This window comes from Vanacampus margaritifer, chromosome 2 (assembly GCF_051991255.1).
Source record: "Vanacampus margaritifer isolate UIUO_Vmar chromosome 2, RoL_Vmar_1.0, whole genome shotgun sequence".
In the NCBI taxonomy this organism is placed as follows: domain Eukaryota; kingdom Metazoa; phylum Chordata; class Actinopteri; order Syngnathiformes; family Syngnathidae; genus Vanacampus; species Vanacampus margaritifer.
The window spans coordinates 45272906-45285056 of NC_135433.1; the positions used below are offsets into that span (position 1 = coordinate 45272906).

The 12151-nt window shown below is 40.8% G+C and overlaps 1 long non-coding RNA gene across 3 annotated transcripts in view; it reads left to right on the forward strand.

Annotated features, from left to right (window-relative positions):
- The first annotated feature begins 603 nt into the window (after positions 1-603).
- The window catches only part of LOC144043268 (uncharacterized), a 65740-nt gene continuing 54192 nt past the window's right edge, over positions 604-12151 (forward strand). For 2 of the 3 annotated variants that reach the window (XR_013291072.1, XR_013291073.1), the window contains exons 1-2: positions 624-765; positions 3287-3400. This is a non-coding gene — a long non-coding RNA (uncharacterized LOC144043268). Of the gene's footprint in view, positions 766-3286; positions 3401-12151 lie in introns of all 3 variants that reach the window. The other variant, XR_013291074.1, reaches the window with a different exon arrangement.

A 12151-nucleotide genomic window follows, 5' to 3' on the forward strand; every position in this document is an offset into this window, starting at 1 on the left:
GTTGCTGCCTTCTCAAATTGTGAGCAGAAATAAGTGAATGCCACGGAACAAACCATTTTAATTGTATACAGTAAGATTCCCCTTCTGTGTGTCTATGTGTGTGTGTTGTTATTATTGTCAACCTGGCCTAGCCGCATGGCTCTCTGCTGCCACCTATCTGTTGTTGGTGGGATGAACCGGTAGAATGTGCTGCGTAATCCTCAGGAGGCTCCTGATTTGTCAATGCTGAAGAGTCCTCAAACACCACACGCAACTCTGCACACATTATGATTCTTCTATTCACTTTTTTGGGGGTGTTCCAAAAGTTCCACATTCATTAAGCGATTCAAATCATTACTATATGTCAAAATGTTGAGCTGATTCAATGGCCAAGGCCAGAATGACTAATTTACCACATTCTACACACGAAAATTCACTTTTACATTTCTCAATGGATTACAATTACTTTCATTTCAAAATGTTAAACAAAACTAAACAGTTAATTTCACCAAAAGCTCTTCTGTTATTACTAGGATTAAAAATGTTTCCTTTTAGTCATACCTGTCAGCTGATGTGCGTGCTGCGTGGTGACGTCATGTTACATGCGCGACTCGCTATATAGTCTTGGACAAGGGATGGCGAGATCCGGTCACTTCTTGAACACAGCTGATCAGCAAGCTCTGCATAAGCCTGATAACGATCATGTTAATTGGAATCAGCTGTAGTTCGAGTAGAGAAACCTCTAAAACCTGTCTTGGACAGTGGACACTTGCTCGGTGTTTGGAGGTAAGACAAGTATGCTGCACTCTCCTAAAAGTCACGATGATTAAAGTAATAAAACTCAATTCATGTTACAGTATATGGGTCGCATTATGTTGATAAATCCATTCTGAACGCTATCTTGCGTGATTTTTGGCTCTAGGTGACATTTTGGAGCTGTTGTCCGTTTACAGGCAGAGCTAATATTGCTAACGCTGATTAGCAAAATCCTACTTAACATTATTTTTGATGTGTACGATATAGCCACTGAGGATGCCGCAAAAATGCTGCAAAGAAAGTCACAATTTGATTCAGTTGCTACATAATAACAATTAATGGAGACATTTAATAAGTTAACAATTTGTTTAATTAAAACTGCTCTAAATTTAGAAAAATCCACAATTTCTATGAGACAATTCCCAAATTAATGAAGACATTGAACAAATCACATTCCCCATTCTCTACCAATTCAAACCATTATAACTTCAAAATGCTCAACATTCCAAAAGATCCAACTGATTGAAGAAATCCTCATTCTCGAGGATGCCGAGGAGCTTATATTGTCAAATTCATGGAGAAATTGAACAAATTTAATAAAATTTTCCAACCATTTAAAATAATGCTCAAGAAAAGCAGAAGAAAAAGTGTGAATTGTAAAGTTTGAAGAATTCCACATTTTCTATGGAGGATAGCTTTTCTCAATTTTACCAAATTCCCCTCGGAATGACAATCTATCAACCAATTCCTTCTACTCTAACTTGAAAGACCACAAAAATAAATAAATAAAATAAATCCTTTGTTGGGGGAAAAGATTAAACCGTTTCCATGTGAAAATTCTTCAACAATTGGAACATCTGTACAAATTTGAGTCAAACTCACTATTTTTAACCAATTGTAACCATTCCGCAACTTTCTAATACTATATTCATCGTTCCAAAATATTTCTGCATCAGCTCTTCAGCATTTACACACGTGTTGTAGAGAAATTGCATTTATAGTTTGCTGATTAAATGTCGTTGTTGATTTTCGTATTTTGTATCAAATAGCTGCAGGTGCGTCTTACTTCATCATGTTGAGTGATCGGGACTTACAACGCCAAATACAGGAAATAGCCAGTACTCTCAAAAGCAGTAGCATTAAAAAAAAAAAAAAAAGTCTTGTTTTGAATCAAATCTGCAGCACACAGCCTTGCTTTGATTGGAAAGCTGCACAGGAAGCCATTAAAACGGAACACAAATAGAAACAAGCTGCCAAGTGTAAACCAATCAGCTGCTTTGTTTCAAAATATGTGCCAATCAATTAGCAAATGGGTTTCCCTTTTCTTGCTATGGTCAGAGCAAAAATGATGTTGACGGACCTTCAAGCAGCCAGGTGAAATTGAACAGTCATACAAGTGTTATCTACGGTGGCCCTGAAGTGCAAAATGCAAAAGCAAAAAACGGACACGACGGCAAATCAATAAACACAAACCAAATATAAAAAAATAAATAAAACACACAAAAACAAAACACCACAGCAAATCAAAAATCACACAAACGAAAAGGTAATCACAAATCAGAAAACATATTAAATGAAAAAACAAAAGGTAATATATATAAAAATATGAAACAAAAAAAAGTAATGGCAAACACACACACACAAAAACAATATAGAAAAATAAAAATGTAATGCAAACACGAATCAAAAAACACAATCACAAAAATTGGAACAAAACAACAATTAGGTTAGCGCAAACACAAACCGAACAACCGCAACATTTTCATAACGGAAGTAGTTGGTAGGTGGGGGGAGGGCAGGAGGAACCGTATTCACCATTGATTGGACGAGAGGTGCAGCTTGATTGGGTGTTTGGCGCGCACTCTCTTGTGCGAGAGCGAGTGTGCGAAAGAGCACTTCCTTTCACGCCAGCTAAATATGTACACCAAGCTGCAGCTCTCGTCCAATCAGTCGTGAGTATGGTCCCCTCCCACTCACCTGTTTGTTTGCAATTACCTTTTTGATGTTGTTTTTTTTGTTTGTGTTTTCTGATTAGTGTTTGTGATTACCTTTTCATTTTTGTGATTTTTGATTAGCTGTGGTGTTTTGTTTTGTGTTTTGTTTTAATTTATTTTGGTTTCTTTTTTGATTTTCAGTCGTGTCAGTTTTTTTGCTTTTCACGCTTTGCACTTCAGGGCCACCGTAGTTATCCACTTTTAACATCCAAATATACAAGCACTAAATTTCTTAACTTTTATGATAAATGTCATTGAAACAAGTCAAATGTGTCTCATGCATTCCACTTTTTTAACATCTTGTCACACTCCGTCTTAACTCTAACGGTGAATGTGAACGATGTAAGTCCACCGTGTACTTTTCAGATTTTTCTTCCATACCCACTTACTACTTACTGTCTGTGTGAAAATCTACAATATGGAAAGACCTGATGAACAGATTTTCAAACTAGTGCGATTGTGCCCTTTAAAAGTTGCGCTGTATCCTAAAGCAATGCTGATTACTGTACTTAGCTGATGTCATTGCGTTTCCTATCATTGCTCTTTTCTTCCTGCAGGGTTTCCTCATGGGTGTTTTGAAGGCAGCCCGTTGGCCTCCTGTGCACTCAAACAGCTGACCGGCGGGCTTCAAGTAGAACGCCATCCTCTACATCCATCTGCAAACCACCGAGGTATTTTCCCCTGGGGGGTTGCCAGCGGGGCGCGAGGCTATTGATTTGTAGCTGAAGAGGCACAAATATGAAATGCGTGCAGCTGTATTGCTCATCACCAACAGACGGCTTGCTCCGTTCCATTGCTGTGCCAGTAAGGGCTGATACAGTAGGAGGATGGAATGCCGTCTGCACATATGACAACACTTCCCCGACCACAAAGTATTGAAAACAGTTGCATTGATTTAGTTATTTGATAAATAGCTTCGGAATGAGTTGGCGTAAAAGCAAACGCGGCTTTCGTATTTTAAGTACAGGAAATGAGAAAATAACGGGACACCAACTCATCACATATTGAGACAAATGTGCTTAATCTGCCTGACTGGCTCGAGTCTGTATTGTGTCTGAGAGCTCAAATTGAGGTGGCAATTCCAAACCATGATGATGCTCAATACATATTTTTTCATATATATATTTTAAAATGACTTGATGCAATGAGGGGTGGGTTTAAAAAATCTAATAATTGATATCGAATCGATTTTCCTTTTTGAGCCTGAAATCGATTTATAAAACCATGAATCGATTATTTAAAAAAAAAAAAGTCCCATTAATTCAAAAGAAAAGAAAATTTTAAAGGCCAGATTTTTTTTGTATCTTACTGGTTTCTTGAAATTTACTGTTCACATAAATGTGTGAGTATTTGACTTCCCTTTTTTCTTTTTAATTTATATTTACAATTATTTAATTAGATTCGAAAAATACTTTCATCTCATCCTTGCTGATGTCAATGTTTGTGTAACGTTTAAGTGATTATACTGTGTTACTTTAATTAATTGGCTAAATCATTTTACCAGTTACTGCCTCTGTAAAATGTAATTTGGAATTTTATTAGTATATCAAACTTTTTTTTTCCTGGTGAATAGAGATGATGATCTATCCTTTCATTTGGTAGATTTGTTGGGTGTTCAACTGGCCCTGGTACGAGCCAATTGTGCCTGTAATGGCCGTTCAGGAATCTCCCCAAATTCCCAATGGCCACCACGCCTCTGAATGTAAATATTAGAACTTATATAAATGTGAAAATGCCTGAAGGTTTTGCTTTCCTTTATCTGTTTACATTTGTGTTGCATGGAGTCAAGTAACTTGTGGCCCCTGTGACCTTTTATTCCAGTCAATATTCCACATTCCTCTGCAAACACTTGAAATCTTCACTTTCTGTTAACTTGACTGCACATGATTAAGAAGCGAAGCTTGAGATAGAATGAAAAATGGAGACGCCAATCATAATCAGAATTGTCATTGGTAGGGAAGCAAATGAAAAATGTGTTTTTGGGTGGGGTGGGGTTAGGTAGGTGATTGCGCAGCATCATTTTGGAGTGTATTTGAACTTGTCAACCTTCACACCCCTAGTACTATTTATAAAATGCAGACCTTGAAGGTAACACCTTGGACATGTGCACAGTTGCCCCTTCGCACCCATTCAGCACTGAACGCCGCCGCTTGGTTGTCAAAACAGTGATTGACTTCCATTTGATTTTCCTAAAGCCTGCAAACTCCAGCGCGGAGCCTCCGTCAGCACGAGCAGGCCAGTTGAGAAAACAGGATTAGTCACTGTGGCAACACCTCAAACGCGGAAGAGAAAAACGATTCTCGCTCAACTGACGGCAGTAATGACACAGCGCTATTTATTTTAATATTTGACCAGGGACAACTAAACTGTTCCAGTATTCATCGTCATTCTTTTTTTGCCTGAAATATGCCAGAATGAGGTTTAAGTTCTAGCTCGAGTGATATGTAACAGGAGAGACTCCAAACACTAACACGGTCAAGGGTGTCAAGTGACTGAGAATTCCTTGAAAGAGGGCTTAGCTTCTAGCGCTCGTCACTGATTCGGTTTAATAATGCGCTTGACAGGACAGACGTGGAAAGTCAGACAATAGGCGTTTCATTTTATAAGTGGACAAAATGATTGGTTCCACAGTAAAAAAGTTCTAAAAATAAAATTACCAAGATTAAAAAAACAACTGGGGGAATTCTCAAATGCTCTAAGGGCCTTGGTAGTGGTGTAACAAATCCAGCTGTTTTGTTTAAGGATCTCATTTTACTTATTGTTGAACTACAACGCAACTTTCTTTGAGCAAGGCGAGACTCACACTTAAACCTGAAACGCCAAAATTTAGACTGTTGGCCCTGAGCATAAAGCCGCCCGCTTAAACCTAGAACCTTTCACAAACAAAGAGTGGGTGAGGGAGGGGGGTTATCTTGAACACTCTCACATTTAGGATCAAATTCCAGTTTTTAAGGGGAGGGGGTGTAATTTTGAATTTCTACCAATTTTTCAGGTCTGAGGGCGCCAAATAAATTGAGACCATGACCAGCGCAGGCAGACACAGTCAAAAATCATTCCAAATGGCCTTAATACCTTCCAAACCAGAAGCATGGGACCACCCAAAAATTGCACCAGATCCCATTTTTCACAGATTTAAATTTTAAGGTTTGGCTTTCAGGTCTCTGGGTGCCTGAAAACGAGACAGTCCTCCAATAAATATGACCACATACGTCATTTTGAAAAGGTGCAAAATTACGAGCAAGTGTTACATATTTTAGTTTAGCGACCTCTATCGGCCATGTTGAATAGCGCAGAAATCCAAAAACTGGACTCGAATGCGGCCCCTCTGGTTGGAAGACGAGTGTTTAACTGACTGAGCTATTTGGCCAGTGATTGTTTTAGTGTTGTCTATGGATGGGTTTCCATCCACCTATTTTTATTCGAATTTTCAAGAATTGCGAAAAAGAAACTGAATGGAAAGGCCAAAATTTCGCAAAAAGGCCCAAAATTCGCAAAAAAGTTTTTCTGCTTGGAGGGGGTGTTTTTTGAAGCGTATTGAAAAAAGGAAAATGCGCATTTTGGCGATGGAAACAGGTTTTGCATGTCCGTTTTACGCATTTTCACAAAATTTGCATAAAAATGTCAAAACATTTGGATGGAAACCTGACTCACTGCATGTTTTGTAGCGGTCTACAACCTCACTGTGCCTTTTACTAACCTCAACCATTAGTCATTAGTCCGACGGCGAATTGACATACATGCTTGGTAAGTTAAATGTTCGTCTTCCGATCAGATAGCCCGGGTCCGAGTCTAGCTTTTAAATTTTTGCGTTATTCAACATGGCCGATAGAGCTAGCTAAACTACAATACGCGACATTTGGTCGTATTTTGGTGCATGGTAAAACGACCAATATAGTCAATATTGTTGGAGGACTTGTTGCTGAAAACTGATGTTTACGACTCGACCTGTTATATCACTGAATCAATTTGAATGTCTGTGGAACCTTGCAAAACCAAAGCACAGACTTCTGAGCTAGATTTTTTTTCCAGGTTTGAAAGTATGGTTGACGTAATGCATTTTGGCCTTTTTTCAGGTCCACAAGCTCCCCACTAAAATATGTGCCCCGGTCGAAAAAACAAGAGCATGTCTTGAAAGGGGTCCGTTTTGGGTTGGGTAGAAGTATCAAATCCTGATCCAGAAAGTGAAAACCCTGACACCGTTCAGCTTTAGCCTTCAGGTGCTACTACTCAACCAGCAGGTAAATGAGTTTGTTTACCTGCTGAATGTGGATTTGACACCTCTGAAGTTGTCAGATCTGTGGGTGTCTAAAAAATGTACTTTGAATCATTCTAATTGCCCTCTGAGAAGAAAATGGCAACAAATACCATTATTGTTAAAGTTATACCTGAAATTGGCTCATGACTAGTTCAGGATGGTAGAGTGCCTTTCAGTCAAAGTCAGTTCTTTTAGGCTCCGCCCCTGACTCTTAATAGGACAATTGCTGTTGTAGAAAATGGATGTCAAAATTTGACAGTAGTACAAACTATTCAGCACAGAATCTAGACTTTTGACCGAGCTTGACTTCAGGTTGCTACCGTGGAGCTAAACCTCAACCGACTTTACTTCCTCCATACCTTCTTAAAACGAGTCTACATGGAAATTCACCCCTGTTTTGTTCCAGAGAATCCCCTTGATTTATGATCGTCAGTCACTTTGCTACCCTGCCAGGGTTTAGGTCACATTCAGACGAAGCTTCTGTTTGACGCCACCGAGCCACAATGGCAACCGTGACGGACCCCTTTTTTAACACCCCAGTGACCCAGCTGCCCCAGACAGTAGGCCATCCTGCATCGTGCGGCTCCCTCTGCTTTTACAGAGGCTCATCCGGCCCGTCACTGTACGCACTGTACCAAAAAGATATCAAAAGAAACACAGAGTGCGAGGTGAGTTGGGGCAAAGATATGTCCAAACAAAGGGAACAAATGAGAGATAAGGTGTTGGACCAAAATATAGTGGCAGTGGCAATGAAAAACGCGTTATCAGTGCGCCTGGACTCCTGGCCACTAGGTCAGAAAGGGTGTGAGACATTAGCTGGCACAGCTAAGAGCAGGAGCTTGTTAGAAAGCGTGTGGGGCCATAGGAAGTGCTGTGCGGAGAAGATAACAGTGTGTGAGTGTTGGAGCGGGTGAGGAGGAGTTGAGAGAGTAACGGTGCCCTCAGCCCTGCCCTGCTTTCCTCTATTCACTACACGTATCCTGTCTGCGCGCTGCTCCTTAATGGCTTTTAATGAGCCACCAGTGAATCTCCCTCCTTCCTGCCTTCACACAACATGCCAGGCGAGGCAGCCAGCGCGAGGCCTGGCCCAGTTTAAATACGAACACAGCAGGATGCCGCTGGTGTTCATGCGTTCTCCTCGACATGTCTGCCAACAAACCAAGCTTCAAATAATATGTATATGCCAGAATGTTGAGGTGATACAGCTTGACTAAAGCCTTTTTCACACTGCACTTGCTCAGTGTAAAGGAGTCGTGCAGCAACGCGAAAGTACCAGTATTGCCCATATTTGGAAGTGCTGACGTAGAAGCCGACCAGGAAGTAAAAAAAAAAAAACACACACACAAAAACTGAGATTTAACCCCTGGTTACGCCACACCTCGACAAGATTATTCATTGTCCTGACTTGAGGACAAAGGCAGCAGAGAAAAACAAAGAGCTCAGTAGGAACTTGAATAATCTGAGAAGATTACTTCTGAATAAATAACGCTAAATCACTCCTCTCCAAATGGAAGCGTCACACCGCCGCCGCTTCTTGCCGCCCAACAACGCTCCCTTCCACAGTCCCTGCCCCTCACCACAGACACAATGAATTGTTTTGATGACCTACTAAAGGCAGTGTGAAAAGGGCTTAATTTTTTTTTAGGTTGGAAAGGAGCTAATTTTAGTGGGATACGTGGATGTTACAGAGAGTATTTCGTGTGCAGTTTTTTCTAAATAATATTTGTTGGGGGGGGGGGGGGCTCTGTTAGCTTATTGTACTGCATCTCATATTGTCATACTTTTTTGTACCAAGAGGTAAAAGTGTCGCACTCGGGATGTTTACAAAGTGTCAACTTGCACAAAACAGCTCAGTTACTGCCATACTTACTGTTCTTCATTTCATTGTTTAATATTAATGACCTAATAATGTTTTTCATACTTTTATTTTTTTACTGTAGTTCGGACTTTACCAGTCGTTTATGACGTCCCTCAGGAAACACTACTCCAGGGTTCTCCAATTCCGGTCGTCGAGGTCCGGGGTCCTGCGGGTTTTAGACTAACACCCCTGATTCATATAATCAGCTCATCGGCATCCCTGATGACGATCCTGATCTTTAGTATCAGGTGTGTTGGTGGGCTGAAACAATAAAACCTGCAGGACTCTGGACCTCGACGACCGCAATTGGTGAACCCTGCACTACACTCACACAACTGCTTGTCATTGTGTCCCTATCCGACACCATCTTTTAAATAGTCTGTAGTATGCAGTTTGTGTGAGTTTTGAATTTGAATTATAGACTCAATGCCCAAATCAAGTTTTCATCTCGGTCATTAAAGGCTGAGCTACTCTGTAGCCGTCTACAATCATGTAGCCTATCCTCTATTTGTAGGTATGATGAAGTGAGTCAGGATTTGCACCCACTGTGTCGCTGTCAACAGGTTGTTGAGCCAAATGGACCTTTGTAATGACTTTAACAGCCTGAGTTCTGGACATCCTATCATTAGGCATACAATATGCTTCGCCCCTTGATGGTGAGCAGGGTTCATCATTTGCTGTTCGCAGATAGTGTTGGTCCTGATAGTGAATATACTCTACCTTGACATTACCAAACTCTAATTTTCCAACAGGTGGAAATATGAATGTTTCGCTTTTTTTTTGTTCACCAATGATCCTAATGAGGACAGGTACAATAGAAAATGGACAACTGGGTAATATTGCAGGTTAGAGAATTGATTTAAGACACTCAAACATGACCAACAGAAGTTGGACATTTGGAATGCTGAAGTGGCACAATAAAATACAAAAGAAGTTTGTGCACCAATGACAATTAACTCACAAAGAAAATATCCTTTACAAGTCCTCTAAATGTCTGTCTGCCCTTTTATCTCCCCATCTTCTATCCGCTATCCCACCAGTGCAGACATTCCTGAAATCAATGTCAGCCCCTTTTTTCATTCTCTCAACTATGCAGCAGGCAGAATAGAGAGCTGACCTCAACCCAGTTCAAAAGGAACCTCTAATCCAGAGACCTTAACTCGATTACAGGGTGTCAAAGGGGATCAGAGATTTTCTCTCACCTGTCATTTTCACCACGCCGGAGGCATACTGGCAGCCTGCCTCCAGAAGGGCGCAAGGTGACTCCACTACCGTAGGTGGCGCTATGCTCTCATTCAGACTTTAAGGCTCCATTACATCAAACCACAGTATTTGGATTTTGGCTCACAGTAAAAACTATAGACGCTATCACCAGCAAATCAACATTGACTTGAATATGTCTGTACATTTGTAACATGCTCTATAATTAACTGACCAACTGCATGTTTTGTAATTATGTTACACGCACCACCACCATATAGAGTGTTCCGCAGCTGGTCTACCAGCCTCGTGTAGTCTTCTGTCAAATTCACCTTTTGCTAAGAGTGCAAAAGGAACATTTGTATTCCTATTCTGTGCGGTATATTGTCGTGGTGACAGCAGCATATGGCAGTTAGTTTAGCGGTATTCATAAAATCCACGCCGGTGATGCTGATGACGGCAATAATAGCTCCAGTGGCGCTCAAGTACACTTGCAGGTGGTGCACAAGGGAGGAAGTGTGTGTATCCATGCAAACACCTGAGTGTCTTGGCAACCCTCAGAGGAAGGGTCCTGGCTGTCGGACATCCCAGAAGACCCCCTAATCAGTGGGAACAAAGGGGGGAGGGACTTGCAAATTCCCAAAATAGCACGACGAGTGTGTGCAGTGGAAGGATGTATAAGAAATCTGGTGCAATGACTTGTAGAGTGAGTAGTAGTACAGATGAAATGTACTATTAGTGGTAATGCAAAAAGCTGAAGGACAGGAATGTGCAATATTGTAATATACGCATTTGTGCTTATTTTGCATTTCAATACCGTACCATGCGTCAAGTCAAATTTATTTATATGAAGAATAAGCAATTCAGAAAATGGATGGATCATGAAGGGGTCTCAAAGGACTTCACGCACACCCATAGTTGACAAATAATACGGAAATCCCCTAATCTTAACCACGAGGGCAAGAAAAAACTAAAAGAAGGGGCCGCAAATGTGGGAATCCCCCTTCCAGGATGACCAGGCTGCAATGGATGCCGAGTGGGGAACAATTTACATAATACGACAAAAAAAAAAAGTTTAACCAGTAAGGACAAACACATCATACATGGTGTCACATGAACAGTCACTCATGCTATGTTTCAAAAGCTTAAAAATGTGTCAACATTTAAAAGCCCAATCTCCCCTAAACTTAAACCTACATTTCGGGACGGCCAGGATAAGCTGATCTGAGAAACCTGAGGGACCTTAAAGTAGCATAGGGTTCGAACAGGTCGGAGAGATAGCGAGGTGCCAAGCCATTTAGGCACTTGAATACAAACAATACATTTTTAAAATCAATCCTAAAATGCATGGGAAGCCAGTGGAGAGAGGCCAGTTCAGGGGTGATGTGCCATGCGTACTGGTTAACAAACAAGCGGCAGCCTTCTGGAGAGGGAGGCCTGGCTAAAGCCAACATACAAGGCATTGCAACAGTCAAAGGTGTGATGTCATAATAGCATCCGTAACTGTTTCAAAAACGCAACGTGACAAAAAAGGTTTGACCTTGGACAGCCTACGTTGGAATAAAAAAAAAAAAGCTCTTTGCTACCACAGCATTTATCTGCTTGTCCATTTTTTTAGGTCAGAGTCAATTATCACCCCTTAGATTGGTAGCAATTGGCTTCTTGAAAGGTCCAGGGACCCTAGATCACCTTGAGGAAACACGTGTGCATTGCTGGGACCAAACATTACTGCAGTTTTACTGTTATTGAAATTTAAAAAGTTTAGAGCCAGCTGATAAAAGTTAAAGCAGTCAGGATTGTTTTGCCGCAAAAACAGGTAGATTTGACTGTCATCTGTATAATAATGGAAGGAGACACGAACTTCTCTCAAAATAGAGGGGGGCGCAAGTACAGCACAAATAAAATTGGCTCCAAGATCGAGCCTTGGAGCACTCCACAGTGGAGTGGAGAATTCAGCGTCCCCTAGACTGACTTGTGAATGAATAAATACTGCTTGTGATGTGACAATCTTAAAATTATTATTATTACCTCACTCTAAATGAATATAGGCTGGGCATATGTAATCTATGATTTTCAGGGTGTAATTGCCAGTCCCGGAAAGTCAAAGCT